General features: G+C 37.5%; 1 non-coding gene across 1 annotated transcript; it reads right to left on the bottom strand.

The window, feature by feature from the left end:
- Nucleotides 1-6851: 6851 nt before the first annotated feature.
- trnak-uuu (transfer RNA lysine (anticodon UUU)) lies at nucleotides 6852-6924 on the bottom strand. Its single transcript has one exon. It is a non-coding gene; the product is annotated as a tRNA-Lys (tRNA).
- Nucleotides 6925-11026: the final 4102 nt, after the last annotated feature.

Genomic DNA, 11026 nt, shown 5'->3' with positions numbered 1-11026 from the left:
AACCACCAGAACTACTGCATCTCAGCATTTCTATGCTGTTCCAAAGCTAATAAGGCTGAAAATTGAGTGTAGTGCTGAAAATTCACATATTGTCACTTTTTGACTTCTCTCGCTCAGAAATCGCTTTTTTGGTCTCTAACATTCAAAACTCATGAAACTCAAAATTTAGACTTGGTTCCAGCTTCAAACCACCAGAACTACTGCATCTCAGCATTTCTATGCTGTTCCAAAGCTAATAAGGCTGAAAATTGAGTGTAGTGCTGAAAATTCACATATTGTCACTTTTTGACTTCTCTCGCTGAGAAAACGCTTTTTTGGTCTCTAACATTCAAAACTCATGAAACTCAAAATTTAGACTTGGTTCCAGCTTCAAACCACCAGAACTACTGCATCTCAGCATTTCTATGCTGTTCCAAAGCTAATAAGGCTGAAAATTGAGTGTAGTGCTGAAAATTCACATATTGTCACTTTTTGACTTCTCTCGCTGAGAAAACGCTTTTTTGGTCTCTAACATTCAAAACTCATGAAACTCAAAATTTAGACTTGGTTCCAGCTTCAAACCACCAGAACTACTGCATCTCAGCATTTCTATGCTGTTCCAAAGCTAATAAGGCTGAAAATTGAGTGTAGTGCTGAAAATTCACATATTGTCACTTTTTGACTTCTCTCGCTGAGAAAACGCTTTTTTGGTCTCTAACATTCAAAACTCATGAAACTCAAAATTTAGACTTGGTTCCAGCTTCAAACCACCAGAACTACTGCATCTCAGCATTTCTATGCTGTTCCAAAGCTAATAAGGCTGAAAATTGAGTGTAGTGCTGAAAATTCACATATTGTCACTTTTTGACTTCTCTCGCTGAGAAACGCTTTTTTGGTCTCTAACATTCAAAACTCATGAAACTCAAAATTTAGACTTGGTTCCAGCTTCAAACCACCAGAACTACTGCATCTCAGCATTTCTATGCTGTTCCAAAGCTAATAAGGCTGAAAATTGAGTGTAGTGCTGAAAATTCACATATTGTCACTTTTTCACTTCTCTCGCTGAGAAAACGCTTTTTTGGTCTCTAACATTCAAAACTCATGAAACTCAAAATTTAGACTTGGTTCCAGCTTCAAACCACCAGAACTACTGCATCTCAGCATTTCTATGCTGTTCCAAAGCTAATAAGGCTGAAAATTGAGTGTAGTGCTGAAAATTCACATATTGTCACTTTTTGACTTCTCTCGCTGAGAAAACGCTTTTTTGGTCTCTAACATTCAAAACTCATGAAACTCAAAATTTAGACTTGGTTCCAGCTTCAAACCACCAGAACTACTGCATCTCAGCATTTCTATGCTGTTCCAAAGCTAATAAGGCTGAAAATTGAACGCAGTGCTGAAAATTCACATATTGTCACTTTTGTACTTCTCTCGCCGAGTAAACGCTTTTTTGGTCTCTAACATTCAAAACTCATGAAACTCAAAATTTAGACTTGGTTCCAGCTTCAAACCACCAGAACTACTGCATCTCAGCATTTCTATGCTGTTCCAAAGCTAATAAGGCTGAAAATTGAGTGTAGTGCTGAAAATTCACATATTGTCACTTTTTACTTCTCTCGCTGAGAAAACGCTTTTTTGGTCTCTAACATTCAAAACTCATGAAACTCAAAATTTAGACTTGGTTCCAGCTTCAAACCACCAGAACTACTGCATCTCAGCATTTCTATGCTGTTCCAAAGCTAATAAGGCTGAAAATTGAAGTGTAGTGCTGAAAATTCACATATTGTCACTTTTTCACTTCTCTCGCTGAGTAAACGCTTTTTTGGTCTCTAACATTCAAAACTCATGAAACTCAAAATTTAGACTTGGTTCCAGCTTCAAACCACCAGAACTACTGCATCTCAGCATTTCTATGCTGTTCCAAAGCTAATAAGGCTGAAAATTGAGTGTAGTGCTGAAAATTCACATATTGTCACTTTTTGACTTCTCTCGCTGAGAAAACGCTTTTTTGGTCTCTAACATTCAAAACTCATGAAACTCAAAATTTAGACTTGGTTCCAGCTTCAAACCACCAGAACTACTGCATCTCAGCATTTCTATGCTGTTCCAAAGCTAATAAGGCTGAAAATTGAAGTGCTAGTGCTGAAAATTCACATATTGTCACTTTTTCACTTCTCTCGCTGAGATAAAGCTTTTTTGGTCTCTAACATTCAAAACTCATGAAACTCAAAATTTAGACTTGGTTCCAGCTTCAAACCACCAGAACTACTGCATCTCAGCATTTCTATGCTGTTCCAAAGCTAATAAGGCTGAAAATTGAGTGTAGTGCTGAAAATTCACATATTGTCACTTTTTGACTTCTCTCGCTGAGAAAACGCTTTTTTGGTCTCTAACATTCAAAACTCATGAAACTCAAAATTTAGACTTGGTTCCAGCTTCAAACCACCAGAACTACTGCATCTCAGCATTTCTATGCTGTTCCAAAGCTAATAAGGCTGAAAATTGAGTGTAGTGCTGAAAATTCACATATTGTCACTTTTTGACTTCTCTCGCTGAGAAACGCTTTTTTGGTCTCTAACATTCAAAACTCATGAAACTCAAAATTTAGACTTGGTTCCAGCTTCAAACCACCAGAACTACTGCATCTCAGCATTTCTATGCTGTTCCAAAGCTAATAAGGCTGAAAATTGAGTGTAGTGCTGAAAATTCACATATTGTCACTTTTTCACTTCTCTCGCTGAGAAAACGCTTTTTTGGTCTCTAACATTCAAAACTCATGAAACTCAAAATTTAGACTTGGTTCCAGCTTCAAACCACCAGAACTACTGCATCTCAGCATTTCTATGCTGTTCCAAAGCTAATAAGGCTGAAAATTGAGTGTAGTGCTGAAAATTCACATATTGTCACTTTTCACTTCTCTCGCAGAGAAAACGCTTTTTTGGTCTCTAACATTCAAAACTCATGAAACTCAAAATTTAGACTTGGTTCCAGCTTCAAACCACCAGAACTACTGCATCTCAGCATTTCTATGCTGTTCCAAAGCTAATAAGGCTGAAAATTGAACGCAGTGCTGAAAATTCACATATTGTCACTTTTGTACTTCTCTCGCCGAGTAAACGCTTTTTTGGTCTCTAACATTCAAAACTCATGAAACTCAAAATTTAGACTTGGTTCCAGCTTCAAACCACCAGAACTACTGCATCTCAGCATTTCTATGCTGTTCCAAAGCTAATAAGGCTGAAAATTGAGTGTAGTGCTGAAAATTCACATATTGTCACTTTTTACTTCTCTCGCCTGAGAAAACGCTTTTTTGGTCTCTAACATTCAAAACTCATGAAACTCAAAATTTAGACTTGGTTCCAGCTTCAAACCACCAGAACTACTGCATCTCAGCATTTCTATGCTGTTCCAAAGCTAATAAGGCTGAAAATTGAGTGTAGTGCTGAAAATTCACATATTGTCACTTTTTCACTTCTCTCGCTGAGATAAAGCTTTTTTGGTCTCTAACATTCAAAACTCATGAAACTCAAAATTTAGACTTGGTTCCAGCTTCAAACCACCAGAACTACTGCATCTCAGCATTTCTATGCTGTTCCAAAGCTAATAAGGCTGAAAATTGAACGCAGTGCTGAAAATTCACATATTGTCACTTTTTGACTTCTCTCGCTGAGAAAACGCTTTTTTGGTCTCTAACATTCAAAACTCATGAAACTCAAAATTTAGACTTGGTTCCAGCTTCAAACCACCAGAACTACTGCATCTCAGCATTTCTATGCTGTTCCAAAGCTAATAAGGCTGAAAATTGAACGTAGTGCTGAAAATTCACATATTGTCACTTTTTTACTTCTCTCGCTGAGAAAACGCTTTTTTGGTCTCTAACATTCAAAACTCATGAAACTCAAAATTTAGACTTGGTTCCAGCTTCAAACCACCAGAACTACTGCATCTCAGCATTTCTATGCTGTTCCAAAGCTAATAAGGCTGAAAATTGAACGCTAGTGCTGAAAATTCACATATTGTCACTTTTTCACTTCTCTCGCTGAGATAAAGCTTTTTTGGTCTCTAACATTCAAAACTCATGAAACTCAAAATTTAGACTTGGTTCCAGCTTCAAACCACCAGAACTACTGCATCTCAGCATTTCTATGCTGTTCCAAAGCTAATAAGGCTGAAAATTGAGTGTAGTGCTGAAAATTCACATATTGTCACTTTTTCACTTCTCTCGCTGAGATAAACGCTTTTTTGGTCTCTAACATTCAAAACTCATGAAACTCAAAATTTAGACTTGGTTCCAGCTTCAAACCACCAGAACTACTGCATCTCAGCATTTCTATGCTGTTCCAAAGCTAATAAGGCTGAAAATTGAACGCAGTGCTGAAAATTCACATATTGTCACTTTTTGACTTCTCTCGCTGAGATAAAGCTTTTTTGGTCTCTAACATTCAAAACTCATGAAACTCAAAATTTAGACTTGGTTCCAGCTTCAAACCACCAGAACTACTGCATCTCAGCATTTCTATGCTGTTTCAAAGCTAATAAGGCTGAAAATTGAACGCAGTGCTGAAAATTCACATATTGTCACTTTTTGACTTCTCTCGCTGAGAAAACGCTTTTTTGGTCTCTAACATTCAAAACTCATGAAACTCAAAATTTAGACTTGGTTCCAGCTTCAAACCACCAGAACTACTGCATCTCAGCATTTCTATGCTGTTCCAAAGCTAATAAGGCTGAAAATTGAGTGTAGTGCTGAAAATTCACATATTGTCACTTTTTGACTTCTCTCGCTGAGAAAACGCTTTTTTGGTCTCTAACATTCAAAACTCATGAAACTCAAAATTTAGACTTGGTTCCAGCTTCAAACCACCAGAACTACTGCATCTCAGCATTTCTATGCTGTTTCAAAGCTAATAAGGCTGAAAATTGAACGCAGTGCTGAAAATTCACATATTGTCACTTTTTGACTTCTCTCGCTGAGAAAACGCTTTTTTGGTCTCTAACATTCAAAACTCATGAAACTCAAAATTTAGACTTGGTTCCAGCTTCAAACCACCAGAACTACTGCATCTCAGCATTTCTATGCTGTTCCAAAGCTAATAAGGCTGAAAATTGAACGCAGTGCTGAAAATTCACATATTGTCACTTTTTGACTTCTCTCGCTGAGAAAACGCTTTTTTGGTCTCTAACATTCAAAACTCATGAAACTCAAAATTTAGACTTGGTTACAGCTTCAAACCACCAGAACTACTGCATCTCAGCATTTCTATGCTGTTCCAAAGCTAATAAGGCTGAAAATTGAGTGTAGTGCTGAAAATTCACATATTGTCACTTTTTGACTTCTCTCGCTGAGAAAACGCTTTTTTGGTCTCTAACATTCAAAACTCATGAAACTCAAAATTTAGACTTGGTTCCAGCTTCAAACCACCAGAACTACTGCATCTCAGCATTTCTATGCTGTTCCAAAGCTAATAAGGCTGAAAATTGAACGCAGTGCTGAAAATTCACATATTGTCACTTTTTCACTTCTCTCGCTGAGATAAAGCTTTTTTGGTCTCTAACATTCAAAACTCATGAAACTCAAAATTTAGACTTGGTTCCAGCTTCAAACCACCAGAACTACTGCATCTCAGCATTTCTATGCTGTTCCAAAGCTAATAAGGCTGAAAATTGAACGCAGTGCTGAAAATTCACATATTGTCACTTTTTCACTTCTCTCGCTGAGATAAAGCTTTTTTGGTCTCTAACATTCAAAACTCATGAAACTCAAAATTTAGACTTGGTTCCAGCTTCAAACCACCAGAACTACTGCATCTCGGCATTTCTATGCTGTTCCAAAGCTAATAAGGCTGAAAATTGAGCGTAGTGCTGAAAAATCACATATTGTCACTTTTTGACTTCTCTCGCTGAGAAAACGCTTTTTTGGTCTCTAACATTCAAAACTCATGAAACTCAAAATTTAGACTTGGTTCCAGCTTCAAACCACCAGAACTACTGCTTCTCAGCATTTCAATGCTGTTCCAAAGCTAATAAGGCTGAAAATTGAGTGCTATATAAAGCTTTTTTGGTCTCCAACATTCAAGACATGGGTTTATAAACTTAACAGTTGTATCACTAGATATGGTTTAAAGAAAACAAAAAAACATTATGCAACGTTACCAACATATACAGACATTAGTTAATGTTAATTAGTTAAGTCTTCTGTAAGCTGAGTTAGCTCACAGTACTCAATGTCCATTGACTGTGCTAATGCATGCTAAATGCGTTAGGGAGCTTTACACATGACTTTCCACCTTCTGTACAGTGAATTCCGGTCTGAAATGATCACAGTAGCTGCAAACAAGAGTATAGAGTCGATATCTATTAACAGACTGTCGAGTTGAAAGCCTAAATATCTGCTAAAACACTCGTTTATTAATAACTCCGCCACATTTTTTCAGCGCGGTTCCTCTCTCTTTTTTCTCTCATTTCTTTTACTTTTTTCTTACTCCCGTCTCTCCTTGACCCTCAACCAACCACGGACCAGTGAAGTTGCTTTGCTCTACCCCACATCCTCTTACAAACATAAGCCTTTCAAAATAAAATATGGTTTAGATTACTTTCCTATACAACAGTTTTAAATACATTTCTTTTTGTCAACACTTATTTATAACAATTTTAACATATTTAAGCAATCATGCTTAACACATTCTAACTTATTATTCCTTCCTTGAACTTAACTCAATACAAAATGCCCTTATTTTGGACTGGGTTACATAAAGAATACCAAAAAACATTACCAAAATATACAGATATCCTTGAGTATCTATTACAAGACCAAATGCTTAGAGCCAAATCTTGCCTTGATGATCACTGCCAAAGTGGTTTTGACTCAGGTTTACCTGAACAGGGACTTGAACCCTGGACCCTCAGATTAAAAGTCTGATGCTCTACCAGCTGAGCTACCCAGGCTACACTAGCAAGGTCTTTGAGAAATGACTCACAATTTGGTTGTCACATAGGCCTGACTTAGATTCCTAAGTTGTAGTTCAAACATTCCCATGGCATATGATGAGAGATGTATTTCACTTAATGATGGAAAATAGAAGGGGTGGACCACTGACACTGTGTGTCAATGTGCAATGTGCTGACATATAGATTGGGTAATAAACTTGACCGCTGTATCACTCAATATGGTTTAAAGAATACATAAAAACACTATAAAACATTACCAAAATATACAGACATCCATTGCAACAACGAATGTGTAGAGCCAAAACTTGCCTTGATGACCTGGATTCTTGAGATGTAGTTCAAACATTCCCATGGCATATGCTGAGAGACGTCTTTCACTCAAAGACGGAAAAAAGGAATGCACCACTGACACTGTGTCAATGTGCAATGTGCTGACATATAGTTTGGGTTATAAACGTAACCGTTGTATCACTCGTTATGGTTTAAAGAATACCAAAAACATTACTAAAATATACAGACAACCTTGACTATCTATTGCAAGACCAAATGCGTAGAGCCAAAACATGCCTTGATGATCACTGCCAATGTGGTGTTGACACTGGTTTACCTGAACAAAACTTGAACCCTGGCCCCTGAGATTAAAAGTCTGATGCTCTACCGGCTGAGGTATCCAGTTTACACTAACAACTTCTTTCAGAAGTGTTGTTGCGCAACATCCCCTCCCCCTCCTTCTCTCTCTACTCTCTCACTCTTTCCTTCCTCTTCTGAGAGGGGAGATGTGCTACCAGCTCTCCATCTAATGGGTTAATTGAGTTTCCTAAATCTGCTGGGATTTACCCTGTCCAGAACTGAAGTAAACTCTGTTTAATCGAGAAACGATTCGCCTGGTTATCTGACGACCTACATCCAGGTGTCCCAACCTTCTTCCCCCTGTGAATTAGCCAGACTGAGCAGCCTGCAGCCAACTAGTTTCACAGAGCACACCTGTTAACGGCCGCTCGTTCTCTTTATTACAACTTGCTCTTGGTATTGAACCAGGTAGGTTTTAGTGACTCGGGCGAGTCCCAAGGATGATGTTTTACATATGGGCTACCAGCAACCTATAAAACATTTTCCACTTTTTCCTCTCCAGAATCAAACATCAGAGCTATTTTACAACCATCAAAGAACTTTAAGGTGACTCATTAATTGAATGTCCACAACATCTTTTAGATTTTCTTTATGTTAAATATTTTATTAGTAAGGCAGTTTTTCAAGGGTTAGTACAGCTTAATTCAGTAGCAGAAATAATCAAATAAGTAAAATCAATCATCTAGTCTATCTTTCCCTAATGCTGACACTGAGAACTAAAAAAGGGAACCTTTGAGAGAGACGGACGGAGTTATGGCGTTTCGAACCCCAGACCTGGGCTGATGATGAAGAAGGTGTTGCAGCAGGAGGAGGAAGTTGATAGGCGAAGGCAGGGATCTCTGTAGGTCTGATGAGCTTCTTCTCCGCATGGATGGTGAGGTCACACAGGACTTGGGTGCTGGCAGGAAGGAAGGCACCAGTTCTTCTTCTTTGCCTTTGTTCTTTGTCTTTGCCTTTGCCTTTATCTTCATCTTTGTCTTTGGGGTCTGAACCCAGCTGATGAGAGAAGTGCGATTTGAAGCCACATGTTGCGGGGCTGCGGATTGGTCCCCATGCGCAGGACAGTCTTCGGCTCTGTGGCCCCGTCTCTTCTTCAGCTGCAGAGTTCTTTGTCCATCTCGATCTTGGCTCAAAGCTGCCTGGAGGATCCAACCAAAGATTCCTCTTTTGCACCCACCCTATGGTTTATCCACCCTTTTGGTGCATTTGCATTTCACCAGCACTGTTGCTGTGCTTGTTTAATTGGCTGACTGCTTAGACAGATGATCTCATACCCATCACTGTCTTAAGAGACATTATGTCCTGATGTCTGTGCTAATGTCTCAGGGTTGCTCAACCTCCTATGTCCATTGCCTGCACAACCCCTTCTCTGAAACGTTTACGTTGTTCAACAACCTGTTTCCAAATAAGGCGTTGATCATCTCTGCTCTCCTGTTGGTTCCCCTTTTTCCCTTAACCTTTCACCTTTCACCTACCATCTACCTCCAACATATCAGTAATGTTTAATTGCAGTTACACCTTTTTACACCATTTCAAGTTCAATGTCAAAATCACATTTATAACTTCTTTAGCTTCTCTGATTTAGCAATCATTTATAATTTTATAACCATAACTTATTAATTACTCTTATTATAATTTTAATGTGAGTTATTACATATGTTTTCTAAAAAGAAACCAAGAATAATCCATGATTCTAATTATTTGATACCAAAGTTACAGTTACTTGTTTTTCTTGTAAGTGTTCCCACAAATGTAAGTGTAAGTATTATTACAAGTAAACCAATATTAATATAAGTATTTTACTTTGAATCTTATCCAATTACTCAAAATGTTTAGACTTTCATTCTTTAAAACTTTCATGCTTTGAAATAAGGAATAGTCTCAACTATTTTTATAAATCTGCAGGCTGGAGACTTACTTCCTCTTTATCCAGGAAACCTGCTTTCCCTGTTTCATGACTCTCTCTGTCTGACTGACTATGATTTCTTATGATTAGATAGAAAAAAGACATAGAATTAAAGCAAAGTTTGCAGGAGACAAAAACAACACACACAACCAGATTTATTTTATTGATGTTTAAGTCTACTGTTGGGCCTAGATGTCACTTGAGTGATTCATTTTAAAGATAACTTTATTTATTATTACTGTTAAACTTAAATCTCCAGCATGGGGAAGTGGGATGAGCTCAGGTTTTCTTGACAGAAGTGACTGATAATCTGGCTGTCACATAGGCCTAACCTGGATTCTTGAGATGTAGTTCAACCATTCCCATGGAATATGCTGAGAGATGTCTTTCACTTAAAAATGGAAAATAGTAGTGGTGCACCACTGACACTGTGTGAATGTGCTGAAATATAGATTGGGTTATAAACATGTCCATTGTATCACTCGATATGGTTTAAAGAATATCGAAAAACATTATACAACATTTCTGTAGGCAACATTCCCAAAATGTACAGATATCCTTGACTATCTATTGCAAGACCAAATTTGTAGAGTCAAAAATTGCCTTAAAGATTACAGCCAATGAGGTGTTGACACTGGTTTGCCTGAACAAAACTTGAACCCTTTACCCTCAGATTGAAAGTCAGATGTTCTACCGGCTGAGATACTTTAACAAGGTTTTTCAGAAGTGACTCACAATCTGGTTGTCACATAGGCCTAACCTGGAATCTTAAGATGTAGTTCAACAATTCCAGTGGCAAATGCGGAGAGATGCCTTTCACTCAAAGACAGAAAATAGAAGGAGTGCACCATTGACACTGTGAGTCAATGTGCAATATACTGTAGATTGGGTTATAAACGTGACCGTTGTATCACTCGATATGGTTTAAAGAAAAACCAATGGACAGAAAAATTTAAAAATACATGGAAACAAATGGAGTTTCCAGGTGGGTGGGGAGGATTAATAATAATTAATTAAAGAGATATAAATGTGATTAAATGAGAAAAATAAAAATTTTAAACAGGAAAACTGAAAGCTTAAAAATATAATTTGTTAGAACTAAGCCAAAGAAAACAAAAATATGAATGTCATATTATAAAATGCGAGGTAAAGTTCTCTATTTTAAAATTAATTTGTATATTTATATTGATTTATGCATTAGGCCATTTATATAATTCTGCTTTTATTTTTCATTATGCCAGTCCCATTCCTCTATATCTTAATAGAGACCGGGCAGCACACGCGAAGGTGCAAAAATAACGTTTTCTGATTGGCTTTAGGAGATTGATGCAGAACCACATCAAGGTGGACGCCTGGCAATATGACCGGAAGCTCATCCTTCAAAGTAATTTATCTATGTATATGTCTTAAGCTCCAAAATGAGAAAGAAATTACCCAAAAGTAATTGCAGAAGATTATTTATATTCATTATTTCCTGCATAATACGAACAATGAGTAAAGTTACTTGTGTTTTGATGGTAATTTTCCCAGTAAACGGAAACTGAGCGTTGCACTGTGTCTAGC

Source organism: Xiphophorus hellerii, chromosome 21 (assembly GCF_003331165.1).
Source record: "Xiphophorus hellerii strain 12219 chromosome 21, Xiphophorus_hellerii-4.1, whole genome shotgun sequence".
In the NCBI taxonomy this organism is placed as follows: domain Eukaryota; kingdom Metazoa; phylum Chordata; class Actinopteri; order Cyprinodontiformes; family Poeciliidae; genus Xiphophorus; species Xiphophorus hellerii.
This window is presented reverse-complemented; position numbering and strand designations above follow the sequence as displayed.